Genomic DNA, 7387 nt, shown 5'->3' on the forward strand with positions numbered 1-7387 from the left:
GAGAAGCAGGCTCCATGTAGGGAGCCCGACATGGGACTCAATCCCAGCTCTCCAGGATCACTCCCCGGACCAAAGGCAACACTAAACCACTGAGCCACCAGGGCTGCCCTCTTTTACTTTTTGATACTGATTTTCAAACTTTCATCTTTTGGAATATTTGCATTTTAAGCTGGGATTTCTCTTCAACTGCTACTTTTGTCACATCTAATAGTTATTGACATTTTGTTTTAATACACAGTCAAGACCAATAAAATAAGCTGTCATTCATAATTTCCTAGCTTGAACTTTAAACACACCTAGTCAGGTTCTCTCACTTTGAGGAGTTTTGTATGTCTGCATTCCCCATATTTATCACTATGTGATAGCAGAGAATATTGGTTAGGCTCTAGAATAGATATCTCAGTGTAACAGTCACTAAAAAAGCTTTTGTTCAGGAGCATAGTGGTGACACTGATATCACCACTGTTGCCCCTAGAACATCACCAGGTCACATTGGCAACAGCACTTTTGCATTTGCCTTCGAAGTCTGGCTATTCTACAAAAACTCAATCCCTCAAGGAGAGATGATGCAAAGTTCCTTTTGATTCTCCATGAGTTAGAACTGTAGTGGAGTAAGAGCCAATCCACAGCTCTACTGTTGAGGCATTTATGAGTCACTGCAGCACTGAGTGCTCAGTTTTATTTCCTATGGCTCTAACATTGCAGTCTGGCATGTAGCTTAGCATTCGTCCTATCTCATGGCAGGAACCCTCACACATATCCAGTATTATAAATGCCAAGCCCTGTAGTCCTTTGGTATATGGGGTTACAGGCACACCTTCCCAATTCCAGCCAAGTGCACTGGCTTGGTTTAACCAGTCACCATCATCCATACCACTGGCATCATCATTCACATTATCTCAGATATGTCTAGTACCATTTTATAGTCCATAAATGGAGGAGGTAATTCTCTCTCCAAGCCAAATTTACTTTTGTTCCAACTTTCATAATCCTTTCTCTGGATTTGGGTACTTGGATGTGAGTAGAAACTCAGTCATGGTGAGGGCAACTGTGCCTGAACCATCTTTCCCAGTTAATCAACTGAGTCTATCATTCACTTGAATATCTAACATTATTTTATACCATAGTGCACAGTACTATTCTGTGCCAGTAAGGCACTATTCCTGACTCACAAACAATAAAGCTGCCATTCCTGCTGCAACCAGATTTCCAATTGCTCCCATCACATATCACATTATCTCTCTTCTTTGCATGGTCACAAGAAGAGCTGGAACATAAGATGGATGCTTTACCCGTCTAGACATCCTGGGATGTTCCTACCCTGAATTTATTCATCTGACCTCTTCCTCTAAGCCAGCCACATTGCAAGGCCAATGTGTAATGCTGGTCAATGCTCAAAGTGTTGTAGAACATTATCACATCTCAAAATATCCCTGTGAAATGCAACTGACTTTATAACAATGATATAAGCCAATTGAAGAGAATCATGTTATCCAGAATATTCTTGGACTTCCCATAAATATTTTTTTCTCATAGTCCTAAGTGTAAATTACAACTTCCCTAAACTTCTCAAACAGAGGTTGTACAGAAGATGCCAATAAAAGCTCCAGATGGATTGTGTCAACTAAGAACAAACATACTAATACATGTCACATCCTCATGAGGCTTTTAATTTACGCCAAGTGTTCTGTGTCTTCAGCAGAGGATACTTGTCTTTATGTAGTCTTTCACCTATACTGTAATATGCTTCCAGGTCCTCCAATGTCTAAAGCCATACATCTCTACTTATACTAGACTTCACTAGGTTTCATAAAAAAAGTCTATTAAGTATGAAAATTGGTATTGATGCAAAGATGTTAAAAATGACCAATGTAATAATCCTGAGATCTAGAATGGACAATTGTCTGAGTATGGCAAAGTTTCCACGCAGTACAATAGAGAAAAATGTTCTTCCTTTTTAACATGTGTTGATGAGTAAACTGGATATTTATATGGAGAAAAAAATACTCTAAGATAAATCTTAATACCAACATCCCATCATATAAAAAAAGTATACCGCAGATTTTAGATTTTAGTTGAAAGGCCAAACAATACACTATAAGAAGAGAATATGGGAGTGGAGGTATGTATCACATACATTGTGCTATAGAATCAATAATTCAAGAAGTCAATATTCTAACAAACTAGCAACTTGATTCTCAACAAAGACACTTATAACTAATCAAATTCTACCAATTTTCCAATAGCAATGGTTAGAACTCATCCTTAAATTCATTAAATTTGAACTTATCTAGGTCTTTTTGCAGATGTGAAATGTTCGATATGAACTTGTTAGATTTCCAAAGAAAGGAGAAACTATATCATTTTATATTATGCAAATCACTAACATTCATTCAACAAATACTTATTCACACTTACAGTAAAACACTGGGATAGGGGCACCTGGTGGCTCAGTGGTTGAGCATCTGCCTTTGGCCAGGTCATGACCCCGTGATCCTGGGATCAAGTCCCGCATCAGGCTCCCCACAGGGAGCCTGCCTCTCCCTCTGCCTCCTTCTCTGTGTCTCTCTTGAATAAATAAATAAAATCTTCAAAAAAAAAAAAAAAAAAAGAAGCCCAGGGAGAAATGTGAATAAAATAGGCAAAATCACTACATTATTTATTTTACATTACATTGATTTAGGAAAGTACTTTGGAATTAAGTGTCAATACTAAAGGAACCTTTTCCTTTTGCCCTGCTCAGAATGAACATGGTAACTTGGATCACCTCCACAAAAAAAATAACTGAATTGGTTTGTGGTCAAGGCCAAATTGTCCATAGTTTGTAGAGGCAAGCTTCGATATCTGAGGTTCTTCCAAACACCTTGGCAAAGATTTCTTTCCCTGATATCACCATTATTTCTCCTTTTATGGTCTACTACTGCCCTGACTTCTTAAAGGCCTGTGCTTATAGTACTTAAGAGGCAGTAGCACACTTAGGAAAACACTTTGGATTCATTATACTGTTTAAATATGACATCATATAGATCTTGTTTAAATATGGTCCCCCAAATACACCTAGGTTGCTCAGTGGTTGAGTGTCTGTTTTTGACGCAGGTCATGATTCCAAGGTCCTGGGATCAAGTCCTACACCACACTCCCCAGACGGAGCCTGCTTCTCCCTCTGCCTATGTTTCTGCCTCTCTCTCTCTCTGTGTCTCTCATGAATAAATAAACAGAAATCTTTTAAAAATATGGCCTCAAATAAATATGGGTTTATAATTCCCAATTTAGAGAAAAGAAATTAACTCAGAGGACTATTAGTTATTAAGCATAGAGCTATGATTATCATACCTGTTTTTCTATTTTTCTATTATTAAAGTTTATTACTTTGCACAGAAACATACTGAAACAAGTAAATTTTTATTATACCGGATTAATTTAGGTCAGTGCTCAAACCAGGTATGCTTTTGTCTACATATCTACTAAAAATAAACTTAAACTTTTTTAAAAGAGAAAATGAAAATACAATAATCAAATTTTCAAGACATTATATGTTAAAGAAGGAACAAAGTCTAAAAAAATGAAATAATGAAAACAATTTTAGAAAATAGTAATTAAGAAGTTTTATAATGTTGAATAAATTACATCTAAAAGCATGATTTTTGAGATCATTAATACACTGGGCATTTCAAAATATAGCTAACAATGCAATCATTTTTGAAATTAATAAAATGTAATTTCACAAGTGCAGGGCCTCTGGCTCTTTTACTTCTGCATATTCAGTATAAAGAAAGGGAGATTTGAGAAGCAAGGAAATAATGTTTACTTCTAAAGAAAACAAACAAACAAACAAACCCTACCTGCTCTGGTGGCATTATAGACCTCGATCCACTGATTTAGGACATTTGCTGTGTCCTGGAGGAAGAGACCCAATCTTTGCTGGTATCATCTCCAAACTGGGCACCTAAGTAGCATCCTCTAAGGATGTTCCATCACTTGATTATGCCTACAACTTCTGGGTCATGTGATATGTAAGAAGATCAACGGGTGCCATGACCATGTGCTCACAGCTGCACCTCCACTACTATAAAGTTTTTTGATGTGATATTTCGTAAGACCTCTTTTAGGCTCATCCATTACTTTGTAAACCATCAGTTGGTTTCCATTGCTGAGGTGCTGCAAAAAGAGAAGGTAATCTCATTCAGAAATTGTCTAAACGTAGTCAACTCCAATCATAATGAATTGGCAATTCTTTCAGGGCAAAAGAGGTCCAATGTAATTTACTTCACACTAAGTGGCCAGTTGATGTCCTCCAGAGATAGAACATCAGCTCTGTTTCTGGAATGTTGCACATTCAGCAGCATCAATGGGTAGAGTAATCTTGGTGTGTGGGAGCTCATGCAGTTGGGTTCATGCAAAACAACCAAGTCTATCCCCATGTCCACTGCATATGTTTGACATTTATTCTAGTTCTGAGGGTGACCAATGACAGAGGATGATGTCTGGCCAAACCATTCCATCTGATTGGTTGTTTCATGCTCCTTCCATGCTTGATGATCTCTGGTGGATATTAACTATAAATACAAACAGCTTTACACTTGTGTCCTTGCTTTGGATGAACTAGTCTCTTCTCCAGATATCCTTTCTCTGGTGTTCCATTACTTCTCCACCCAGCCTCCTGAACCAATTATTCCCTCACAATTTTCTAGGGGTCTGTGTATATACCCATCTCAGGTCACTTTCTTATTAACCTAAAATGGATGATTAAGTACAGCACTTGAACCTATAACTATTAGGTGTATTTGCCTTCCCTGAAGATTCCAAATATCAGGTGCAGTTCTCTTCACTGTTATCTGCCAGGGACACTCTTTTTTTTTAATATTGCTTACATTTTTTTATTGGACTTCAATTTGTGAACATATAGCATAACACTCAGTGCTCATCCCATCAAGTGCCCCCCTCAGTGCCCATCACCCAGTCACCCCCATCCCCCATCCACCTCCCTTTCCACCACCTCTCGTTCATTTCCCAGAGTTAGGAGTCTTTTATGTTCTGTCTCCCTCTCTGATATTTTCCACTCATTTTCTCTCCTTTCCCTTTTATTCCCTTTCACTATTTTTTATATTTCCCAAATGAATGAGACCATATAATGTTTGTCCTTCTCTGATTCACTTATTCCACTCAGCATAATACCCTCCAGTTCCATCCACGTCGAGGCAAATTGTCCTTTCTAATGGCTGAGGAATATTCCATTGTATACATAGACCACATCTTATTTATCCATTCATCTTTCGATGGACACCGAGGCTTCTTCCACAGTTTGGCTGTTGTGGACATTGCTGCTAGAAACATCGGGGTGCAGGTGTCCCGGTGTTTCACTGCATCTGTATCTTTGGGGTAAGTCCCCAGCAGCGCAATTGCTGACTTGTAAGGCAGGTCTATTTTTAACTCTTTGAGGAACCTCCACACAGTTTTCCAGAGTGGCTGCCCCAGTTCTCATTCCCACCAACAGTGCAAGAGGATTCCCTTTTCTCCACATCCTCTCCAACATTTGTTGTTTCCTGCCTTGGTAATTTTCCCCATTCTCACTGGTGTGAGGTGGTATCTCATTGTGGATTTGATTTGTATTTCCCTGATGGCCAGAAAATGCAGAGCATTTTCTCATGTGCTTGTTGGCCATGTCTATGTCTTCCTCTGTGAGATTTCTGTCCATGTCTTTTGTCCATTTCATGATTGGATTGTTGGTTTCTTTGGTGTTGAGTTCAATAAGTTCTTTATAGATCTTGGATACAAGCCCTTTATCTGATAGGTCATTTTCAAATATCCTCTCCCATTCTGTAGGTTGTCTTTTACTTTTGTTGACTGTTTCTTTTGCTGTGCAAAAACTTCTTATCTTGATGAAGTCCCAATAATTCATTTTTGCTTTTGTTTCTCTTGCCTTCATGGATGTATCTTGCAAGAAGTTACTGTGGCCAAGTTCAAAAAGGGTGTTGCCTGTGTTCTCCTCTAGGATTTTGATGGAATCTTGTCTCACATTTAGATCTTTCATCCATTTTGAGTTTATCTTTGTGTATGGTGCAAGAGAGTGGTCTAGTTTCATTCTTCTGCATGTGGATGTCCAATTTTCCCAGCACCATTTATTGAAGAGGCTGTATTTTTTTCCAATGAGTAGTTTTTCCTGCTTTGTCAAATATTATTGACCATAAAGTTGAGGGTCCACTTCTGGATTTTCTATTCTGTTCCATTGATCTATATGTCTGTTTTTGTGCCAGTACCCCACTGTCTTGATGACCACAGCTTTGTAATACAACCTGAAATCTGGCATTGTGATGCCCCCAGATATGGTTTTCTTTTTTAAAATTCCCCTGGCTATTCGGGGTCTTTTCTGATTCCACACAAATCTTCAGATGATTTGTTCCAACTCTCTGACGAAAGTCCATGGTATTTTGATAGGGATTGCATCAAATGTGTAAATTGCCCTGGGTAGCATTGACATTTTCATAATATTAATGTAGTGCAGAGGCTGTCTATCTTAAGGTTTTTCTGATATACTCATTCATTCTTTTTTCTTTTTACTTCAACTGATCATAATCAACTATTGTAGAAAAATAGATATGACTTGAGGGGGAAGTGATGGCAGAAGAGTGATAGTCAATGTGAAGGTCTAAAACACTGGCTTATGAGATAACTTGTGCCTTCAGGCCCTGCTTATCCCTGATCCAAGGTAAATGATTCCTATCTTACAATGAGGTGTGATAGACTATGTAATTTTGTTGTTTCCTCGGCAGGTGCTCTGTATCTGTGTACTTGCTAGAGCCAAGTAAAATAACAACAGTTAAAAAAAATGCTGATTTTTTGTTTGTTTTTACTTGGTGATAGATTACTATTTGGGTTTTTTTTCCAGGTCAGCTTAGAAGTTCTTCAGATGAATAGGAAAATAGTGTCTGTTTCCAAAATAAAGTACATGGGAAGAAGGATTCTTCTCTTTGATATAAAGGGAAAAGTTCCTTCTTAAGTCTTGCAATGACTCCTTGTGATGGGGGAAGACAGAGGGAAATATTCAGTAAAAGTTTTCAATAAGTTTATAAGGAAAACACTGGGTAGGAACTTTGTTTCCCTGCTATTAAAAAAAGATAGTAGAAACAGTGGACTAGGATCACAGCAGGAGATAAAGATAAGTGAAATCAGACCATCTGACAAACCCTCCCAACTCTTTTTTACACCACCCATTAAATAATGTATTTAAGCATGAACCCTTGCTGATTTGGCCCAGAAATTTTATAATGCATAAGCTTCTGCAGTAGAACTCGCTGAAACCTGGGATCAAGTCCCACATCAGGCTCCTTGCATGGAGCCTGCTTATCCCTCTGCTATCTATCTAAAGGACAGCAAGCTAGAGAAAGAA

Source organism: Canis lupus, chromosome 21, assembly GCF_011100685.1.
Source record: "Canis lupus familiaris isolate Mischka breed German Shepherd chromosome 21, alternate assembly UU_Cfam_GSD_1.0, whole genome shotgun sequence".
NCBI lineage: Eukaryota > Metazoa > Chordata > Mammalia > Carnivora > Canidae > Canis > Canis lupus.